Genomic DNA, 10,000 nt, shown 5'->3' with positions numbered 1-10,000 from the left:
TGATCCCACGTCGGTGTTTATTTTCGATCTCTTCGTTGTTCTTCGTTTTTCCACACTGCACCCACAAATCGGCGATGTCCCAGAAAATTGTCCTTATCCTTGTCTTTGCGATCGCAAAGCTTTTAAAGACACTTAAAACTTGCGAAGATCGGATTTGTGTCCTTTAATTGAAAGTCCCAGAATTTAAGATATGCACGTACAGTCGTCCTTCGCACTAGGAAATTACTAACCTTGCCGCATGTATGAAGAATGTCTGAAGAAATAATTTAACGATACTAGTGGATACAGTACTAATTTGCAGAAGGATGAGAACGCGGTCACTAGCTAATACTCATATGCAAAATTCCCCTCAAAATCCTTGGCGCTAAAATTGTAGATGACCTCTGAACAACTCAAATAATTGAACTGCTCGCTGAAATGTGAGACGAAAGCTCTGGCAGATTTTACTGACGATAAGTGATCTGACATGAGTAAATATATTTGCCCTTGATAACAAATAAGGTTCCCCATTTCATCTTATTCAGTTCAGTCACAGTGCGTGAAAAAAAATATTTATATCGGAGCAACGGCCAAAATCAATGGTTTGAATCAACACTACATGTGCACATGATTACTGTTTGGCAACTAATTGGTTCTACAATTTTTGGCGGTTTTAAGTTAAAATCGAAATTATTCGTTAACAGTAGAAGAGAGTGCACTCGTGCAGACAAGAAGAAAGGGCAATTTAAAAGAAAGTTTAATTGTTCCAGTCAATCCAGTATGATGTTAAGACGGCAGCTCGTGGATCGGACTGCACTGCGGGCACTGATTCGAAAAGCGCATAAAAAAGGCCACTTAATGGCACTATTTCTTCTTAAGAAACTACTACCAACACATCAGTGTTAACGTTTCAACCGACGAACTGGCAAACTCATGATTGACAAGCATTGGAGGTTGTAAAGAAGGGAAAAGATAATCAAAGCCACAAATCTCTATTAGATCCAGAGAAAGTTGCACTTTGCAAAGGTATGCAAAGTAATTTTAACATGATTATTAGGAGAATGAGTGCGACCAAGAGAGTATGAAGGTAAGAGAGGTAATCCCTCATATTGGCCCTAGTCCCAGCGTAATCCCTTATAAGTTATTTTTAGATCTCCTGCGAGATCCGGTAAACTGATAGCCAATCGTATGTCCCATTTTTACCAATGATGACCGCTGAGCGAATTCCCACGCAATGATTCGCGTCGTTCGCGAAAATGGGGACATATGATTGGCTATCAGTTAACCCTCGTGGGAATACCGGATCTCGCAGGAGATCTAAAAATAACTTTACCCTCTTGGTGCGACTACATGTCCTCCAAATCTCATTGAAAACAGGTTTCATTCACCGAGCGCGACCCAGTAAGTAAAGTCTTACGATCTGAGTTGCAGATCTACAATGAGTTGTACAAAGATCAAGACATCCAAGCTATCTTAGATCACAATTGCGTATTTATATCCACGTGAAAAATGTTCTCGGTTCCTATTTTAATTTTCTGTTCGTAAAAAAACCGTTCAAAAAAATCTGTTTGGAATTTACACATGAACCTAATCTTTGATTGAATTAGAATGAAGGGAAATGAAAGCTAACAAGGAAAATCCGTAACCTGACTGTTTTGGTGTGAGAGTTGACCCAAAACACATCGGCAGTACCATTGTAGCACCTTACGAAACAGATTTATCCACTGCGCAATACCGTGACAGTACTCACTTGCAGTGTTGGCAAACAAAGTGCTAAATTTGATCCAATGAATCCACCAAATTTTCATCGGACTAAAATGGTAAATAATAAGTAATAATCTGCCCTTATCTCTCCATTTTGACAGCATTTTATCTTGAATGGGAGAAGGAGGGCCAAGCTAGGAAACTTTGCCAACTGTCGAAGCACAATTAAACGAGACATTTACTCAGCAAGTGATTTACGAAGAGTGAAACTTCAACACGCGATTAAATTGTCATATCCTCTCACTTTGAGCTCAGTAAGCTCATGAAAAATCAATTCATCTAGAAGCATGATTTAACGCCACAGAAAATAATAATGACGATTTAGCTATTACTCTATTTCCGTACTCATGTTTGCATATTGACTTGAATGGATGTTACCGAAGAGGGCTTTTTAAAGGATCTTTAATTGGTTCCAATTGATAGAGGCAAATCTATTTCTGAATTGTGTTTAACAATGATGCTTGATATCCGGATACCATGGTAAAGCCGACTAATGTGGAGAAATTCATACAGTTTTCTATTACTCAGAGATTGTAGTCCAGAAACTTGTAACGTGCAATAAAAAGACAAAGATCGACAGTTCGTTAGAAGATGTATATTACTTTAGCTTTTTTATATCTTGCTTACCCAATTGGGTGTTCCTTTAGCTTGCATTTAATGTTTTCAATATCGAGCAACATGTCAAGTTTTACATTGTCCCCTTCCGTACAAAGTGAGTAAAGGACTTAACATATACAAGTCTGTGCAGTTGTGGATTCACGGCCATCTGAACGATGTGTGAGAGGACGGCTCAGAGTGCTTCACAAGAATCAAGAAGCTGCAAGGGCGCTGTCCGCCACATGTTGAATTTGCATATTTTGTTCACACTACAAAGCAACAACAGAAGGGATTTAGAGTCCGTGCATCACGACCATGGCAAGTACTCTTGACAAGGAGTGAAGACCAAGTCACGACATTTTCGGCCAAAACTGCTCCGACACTTAAGGTAAGTGATACCTGTGACCACCTTTAAAGGCTTTACAGATAGGTTTATGTTCTGCAATCAAGCCATATGAACTTGTCCGTAAAATTACCATTGTGCTCTACGCAATCTAGTCTGGGCCTCTGGAAAGGAGAGGGAAGCCGAGAGCGTGGCCGAGAGCGTGCATCCCTTTGGGGTCACGCCATAAAAAAGAAGAATTTCCGCTCGACAGAGTATTTACTTGGAGATGCCCAAATGTGATGACAGACATTTAACACGCTGAAAAGGAGCGTGCGTGTTTTTTCCCTGTCGCGAATGACAGGTTTTACATTAAGCCGACAATATTTCAACAAAAGAAACAACCTAACATGAGCCCAGCAACGAGCCTTAATTTTTTTCACTTTTTTTTGGTTTTCCAAATTGATACGAGTACAAGCAGCATAACATAAGCCTAACAAAAACATTACAAGAGCCTGAAAAGCGCCTTTTTTAACGCTCACGCGACGTTAATGTAAGGCTCGTGTCATGCTTAATTGTAACGCTGATAGTAAGTGTCGTGTGAGGCTGCTGTTAGCCTTTAAAATTCAGGCCTAATTAAGGCTCCTGTCAGGCCTAAAGTTTTCGCAGCATGGATGTTACATAATAAAACTAGACCCTCCGTGAGGGTACACTGGGTTGCCTGTGGTACGTGCAGCGTTCCAGGCAAATTGTGACTGGCCCACGGGCCGATTACGGGCTTGCAAAAACAAAGCACAAGGTAATTAAAAAACCATATAATAAACTACTTACTAACCGAGCTAGCTCGAGCCGTACTGGGGAATATTGGCCCTGGGTCGTTTTTGTACGGACCTCGCTGCGCTCGGTCCGTACTGCCACGACCTCGGGCCAATATTTCCCTGGCAGTACGGCCCTCGCGCTCGGTTAGTAAGAAGTTATTAAGGGATCACCCAGAAGTCATACCAGCAGAGGCCCTTTGGCTCACAGGTCCTCACACGTTGGTACGACGAAACAGATCCTTTTCTGAGGTTAAAAACCTGGCTACTGGCCTAACTCTTTTTCCTACTTTCCCAACAGCGAGAAAACCGCGGTAAATCAGCCATCGCCAAAAAATGTTTTTTTTTTTCTAAAAATATTTAAAGTTAGGGGGAAAAAATACATCATTTTAAAGCTAAGAAAATAAGCTTTCCAACAGCATATAACTTATTTACAGACAACTGAAACATTTTATAAAAGCGAAAGTTGAACGAAAAAATTTAAGAAAAATAACAGTAAAATATGTTTTCTAGGCAAAATTTGGTCATTTTAGCGTTGATTACGAATTTTTGGATGCAAAACTAATATTTTCTGCAATTTATCTGCTTTCTTGGACATAAATTCGACCGAAAACTGATAAGACACGAATATTTTTAGATTTTTAGGAATAATAGATAACGTGGTTCAATGCGTAATGTGATAATGCGATAAAAGTGTCAAATTTGCGACCCATTGCTAACGGCAACGGAAGCGATCGCATTACGAATAATTAACCTCTGTTGCCAAAAACCACCCAAATATCGGTCAGTGTAAAACGCAGACTGCAGACTGCAGACTGCAGACCAGGGAGAAAATGCAGACTGAGGGTAAAATACAGACTGCAGACTGCGGGTTAATGAATAATAATGAAAAAAGAGTTATAAGAGTGTTAGTAGCCGTTTGTACTTTCACACTGAAACCCCAACACAGCTCCCATCGCTTTGGTTGTCCCACCGCATGTTTTAAATCCGGATTTTTATCGAACTCTGTAAGAATTGAAGGTGTTTGAATCCTTGTTGTTGTTGGAAAAAGGACAGTTTCGTTAAGTGAGTTGCTTTTAGGCAAAGAAGTCACCACCCCGTAATTCAACTGTCCATTTTGCTGCACTGAACAAAGTAATCGAGTAATTACCCAATAACTCAATTTATTTTGACACGCATGGCTACAGTACCAATTAACAAAGACAGAGATAACGTGGATTTTCCAACCATTTAACGTTTCAATTCAGTCGGCTTAAGCCAGTATGACTCAGGTGTAAAAATTTCTTATTAGGATCCTTTCATTCGCTTTCGTGTACGTTATGTTTATCCTTTAGTTCACAAGCTCGTTTGTTTTGCATCTGGAAGATGTAATTTTCAATTATAACCTCTCCCTAGGGGTTATCACGCATAGCTTAACCAATGAAATCCCCGCGTCCTAATTGCTCGGAATACATGAAATTCTTTGTGCATTTCGTTGCACCGAAAAAAGACAACCGAGATTATTCAGGTATTCGAAGTAATAATTGTTGGTTTTTCGATCGATTTCCCTCGATGTACCGGTGTGACAAATAATTTGGAACATTGCAATGCATCTGGAAGCGCAAAAACAAAGCACAGATGATTTCAACGCGTACGATCGCATCCCCAAAAAGTGCAGCGACCTGCAGTCATAATAATGTGAGTTGTTGACAGATGTAAACCAGGATTGTCTTTCAAACAATCTTTATTTTATCCTTATGACTCGTTTTTTTATTATTAATATTTATTTTACCCTCAGTCTGCATTTTACCCCCGGTCTGCAGTCTGCAGTCTGCAGTCTGCGTTTTACACTGACCGCCCAAATAACCGATTTTTCGACGGAAAATTCATCCCAGAGGATAAAACTATTCACTGGACATGTAATAAAGGTAGATATGTTCGAGCGAAAGCGAAAACAAACGAATATTTTGACGGAAGACACAATAATGTGAGATCAAAGGAACATGTGGTGATGACACGCAATTGCGGCATCGCTTCGACAATAATCTTACCTTTTCAGCGATTTTAACGCTTGAAATTCCATTCAATCCACCTTGTCTAGTCTTTGAATTCACTATTATCGCTGCCCTGCGAATCTTCAATGTTCTACATAACAGCACACTTGGTAAAAGACGGCTCGACGGGCGACAGATTGTTGTCGATGTTGTCGCCTGTCTTGTTCAGTATCCAATTGATTTGCCATTTTTGAGCTTCATAAGGGTATATTTTGTTCAAAGATCCACTAAAACGCCATTCGCGTTACATGACTTTCGACGCGATGACAGGTTAAGTCAATGATTCTACTGTGTACACCAGAGAAATGTACGCATTTACACTACCCTCTTGATCCTAACAAAATACGCGCAGAAGGCTCTACGCCCACAGACACCACTTACCGGGCGAGTGACAGGCAAGACTTTTACCGACACGGAAAAAAATGAAAAAAATGAAAAAAATAAAACGGAGAAACTCTACCCATTTTCCAACTGGGATTGCCATACGGCAACCCAGTAATGAGATTAAATATCGTACTACTAATTATGCTTCAGTTTCGCTCGCCCATAATGCATAAAATAAAGCTTTTGCACAATTCCGAAGGAGTAACCGCGGGTAAATGGGAGATGGCCAGAATTAGTTTCAGCTTTCGGTTCCACAGAAACTCGCTTCAATGCGAGCCCACAAACGTAACTGCACATCCGCACAACTTCACTTGAAATTAATTCTAGGATTATGAATAAGCAAATGATGTTTTGAACAGCCATAGTTCCGATCGAGCATAGTCAGTTTAAAACGACTAAGTAATAACTCTTCAAAGTTGTTTTTTGAAACACATAGATCGATTCTTCAAAGACTACAGAATACAGGGCCACTTATTTCCATATCATTGAATATCAAAAGCTCCCATTGTTGTGTGTCTCGTTCTACAAAAGCTTTTAACTATTAAATTTGCATGTGCTGGCCCTGTGTGGCCCTGTATTCTATAGGTGCTCCCTTCGAAGTTCCATAAATTGTTGACAATTGCAGACTGCAGACTAACGCTAAATCACAATTATTGAAAGCTAACCGTTTTAAAACGGGTTCTTAGACGTAATTGTTTATCACTGCTATTTGTAGGCAGTCTGCAGTCAGCGGTCTGCAGTTTGCAAATGTCAGACACCGATCTTAAATCTTCCAAATACACAAAAACGCAACACTTTACCTTGATCGCTGTACTTCAAAGCCGAGATCAGCAGCAAAATGACGAAGTTCATCAACATACAGGCCATGTTTTTCTCGTCATTCAATCATTGTTTGCGCCCTTTAATAAACGAACATTAGGAAATCATTCGACGATTACTAACACTGAAAGTGAAAGTGACGTTTCGGTGGCAAATCACCGGAAGTTGACATAATGCGGTTCAGCGCATTTTTTTTCCGCGAAGTGTCAGATTGCTGATGCCCCGGTTCAATTGCCGGTTTTCACTGTCACACCATCATGAAAACCATTCAACAAATAAAGTCAAAAATCAAAGAGATAAAGGAAGATGAATATTCAAATAGTCTCGCAAAGGTTCAGGTCTGTGCGATTTTTCGTGCGAGAGATATTCGAATTGTTTACTCAAATTTATAAGGATTTGTATGGAGACGCCATGTTTGTGTCCCTCTCAGGGACACAAATATGGCGGCCGGAAGCTAACAAAAACATATGTCTTCGAGTTTTGCTATAAAAAGCCAGTAGTCGTCTTCTGAGGGCTCATAAACATCTATATGAGTACTTATTCTCATACAAGGACTGTTCAGATTGCAAAATCTCAGCGGATAATTCACATTTTTAACCTACGTGATAGCATTCTCGACCGCAATTTTAATATCGTGTCACGCAAAAGCTAAGAAATTCAACCTTGCTTTACCACGAGACGAAAAACCCTATCAAACTGAAAATTTGTGAAAAGACAAGTCTTCAGCTGTTCTAATAACTAACTAAACTAAAATCTCAAAAGGATTGATAATTCCTTATTTTTTAGTTTTGATGACGTCACGTGAAACGTAACGTTTCGTATCAACGGGAAACCATAGAAAAGCTGGTGAATCGAATGAACTCAGAATATCGGAAGATGTTAATCCGGATTTACGTAATGTTGATAATCCGGAAGTGAAAATTTGATTGGGTGACGTGACTTTTCTGGCTTCTTCCAAAGTTTGTCACAAACAAGGTTTGAAGTTGGAATACGACAAAATTGAACGGGCTTCAATCGTATCTTTTATTGGTGCAGATTAAGCGCATGAATGAACGTACAAAAGGTATGGACCAATAAGAATAAAACGCAAACATTTGCTTGAACTGCATAACTTTTATAAACTTAACGTTTCGTATGTTACAACCTAACATACATCATCAGAAGTGATTATTATTCAGTTAGAGATAAATTTTAATTTTAATTTTTTAATACAACTGAACGGACTGGGAACTAACGAAATTGATTGGCATAAAACGACACGAAATATGCTAATACTAGAGATAAAGGGCGTTTTCCATTTACAAAAAATTTCCGGAAATTTCGGTGGAAATTTCCATCGGGTGTTCCATTTAACTCAGGTCCGTTCGCCGCTCAGTGATTGCGATTTTACGCGCCAAAATTTAAAAACGTGGCCGTGAATAGCCTGGAAGTGGTAAGACCTTTCAAAAGTTGTAAATGGAACACACATCCAACGGGAAAACAGAACTACCCTTTCAGAAGTTCCGTTTATTCCGGAAATTTTCCAGTGGAACGAACCAAAACCTTGTGTTCCATTTACCAACCGGAATTTCCGGAATTTCGTGGTAAATGGAAAACGCCCAAAGTTTCTTACTGCAAACGTTTTAGATCACGGATACTCCAGCGGATCCTCTAGCGTCCACAGCGGAGGGAGAAAAGAAGGAATTTTAGTCGAAATCACAGAAATCTTGCAAAAATTAAATTGAGAGCTTCCGAGTTAGAGCCCATCGAAGGCATCTGGATGGTTTTTATGACACAACATGCCAATTGCAAACGATATTCATGCCCGGGGGGGGGGGGGGTACTCCCTTATAAGGGCTTAATGGGGACGTGCGGCCAGCCAGGGTGTGTTTTTTGGAATTTTTGTCTTGAACAGGGTATCGAATTTATCATTTTTTGTCATAATCAGGGTATCAATTTATCAATTTTTGTCTTAAACTGGGTTAAAATTTCTTAAGCAGGGTATCAAAAATCGGAATTCTGTCTTAAAATGGGTAGGAAAATTAGCGATATTTGTCTTAAACAGGGTCAGGGTATGAGGGGCCGCGCCGTACCTCCCCACCCAGGGATGTGTCGAGTACCCCCCCCCCCCCCCGGGTATTCATGTAAGAAACTGTTGCGTTACATGGCATTAGTACTTCCACGTGGTTTAGGGGCCGACCATTTAACTTTTGAGGGGGGTGGGGGGGTGGGGGGTGATGTTGAAAAAAAAAATCCTGCAAGCGCTTGTTGGAAGAAAAAAATTGCATGCAGCACAAATGAAATAGGAAAAAATTCTTGCACCACTGCAAGCAAGAAAAAAAAATGTTGCAAAGCTATTTCATCATTCCTGGGGGGTTTTACAAAATCCCAGCAAAACTACAACCATTCCAGATAATCTGCAAGACAGCGAGCCACTCTGGTTAGCCTATTAAAATAACACATTGATTGGCCTAAATAACACTCTGGTTAGCCTAAACGTCACGCCGGTTGGCCTACAGTTAGGAAAGGGAGCTTGCGATTTGCCCTTATAATGGGATAAGGGATTTCTTGCTTGCTCGGTTCACATGGTTCCATGTCATAGGAGTCATGCAAGCCATTACGGTTAGCCTAAATTACACATTGGCTAGCCTAGTTAGCACTGCAGTTAGCCTACAGTTCCTTAGGTGGCTTGCAGTTATTGGGATCAGGGATTTCTGGCTGGCTGGCTCGCTCTGTATCCAAACTCGTTAGCTTATCACAAAGCCGTAATGGAGATAAATATTTCTATTTGAAGAATCAAGTTTTATTGCACAAAGAAAAATAATTTGTTCGTTTTTAATCTTTTCAACTGAAGCATTCTCATGTAATTACTTTCTATTGAAATATAAGGTTTTTGCAATGTCTTATATAATATAAGACAACATATAACAAATTAGACCACGATCAACTAACTTTAATTCTGCTTTAACATTTGTTTTAGAGATTTCAGTCAACTTTTAAATTGTAACTAATGATTCTAGCAGTAATTACCATGCTTTGAGCATTTCTGAACTGCTTTTTGCTATTTTTAGCAATTGTTTTAAATTAAGAAGCTAATCATTTTCAAATCTACCTGTGGAGCATCACTTTATAACATGAGAATATTGTTATTAGGTATTAGTATCACCCAACTAGTGGACTAATGCAAATCCTGCATTTTGATTGGCTACGCTACTAGCGCTTTCTTTCGTTTTATTCCCAAAGCGCTTTCTTTCGTTTTATTCCAAATAAATATCTCTTCAACTTGCATTTACTAACTTTATTATTGC

General features: G+C 39.5%; 1 protein-coding gene and 1 pseudogene across 1 annotated transcript in view; both read right to left on the bottom strand.

Annotated features, from left to right (window-relative positions):
- Nucleotides 1-6,815, bottom strand: part of LOC138024558 (uncharacterized) — a 52,141-nt pseudogene extending 45,326 nt beyond the window's left edge.
- LOC138024559 (uncharacterized) overlaps nt 1-10,000 on the bottom strand; it is a 169,732-nt gene that overhangs the window by 72,214 nt on the left and 87,518 nt on the right. The gene's annotated exons all lie outside the window — the stretch shown is intronic.

The sequence above is a fragment of the Montipora capricornis genome, chromosome 11, assembly GCF_036669925.1.
Source record: "Montipora capricornis isolate CH-2021 chromosome 11, ASM3666992v2, whole genome shotgun sequence".
Taxonomy (NCBI): Eukaryota; Metazoa; Cnidaria; class Anthozoa; order Scleractinia; family Acroporidae; genus Montipora; species Montipora capricornis.
This window is presented reverse-complemented; position numbering and strand designations above follow the sequence as displayed.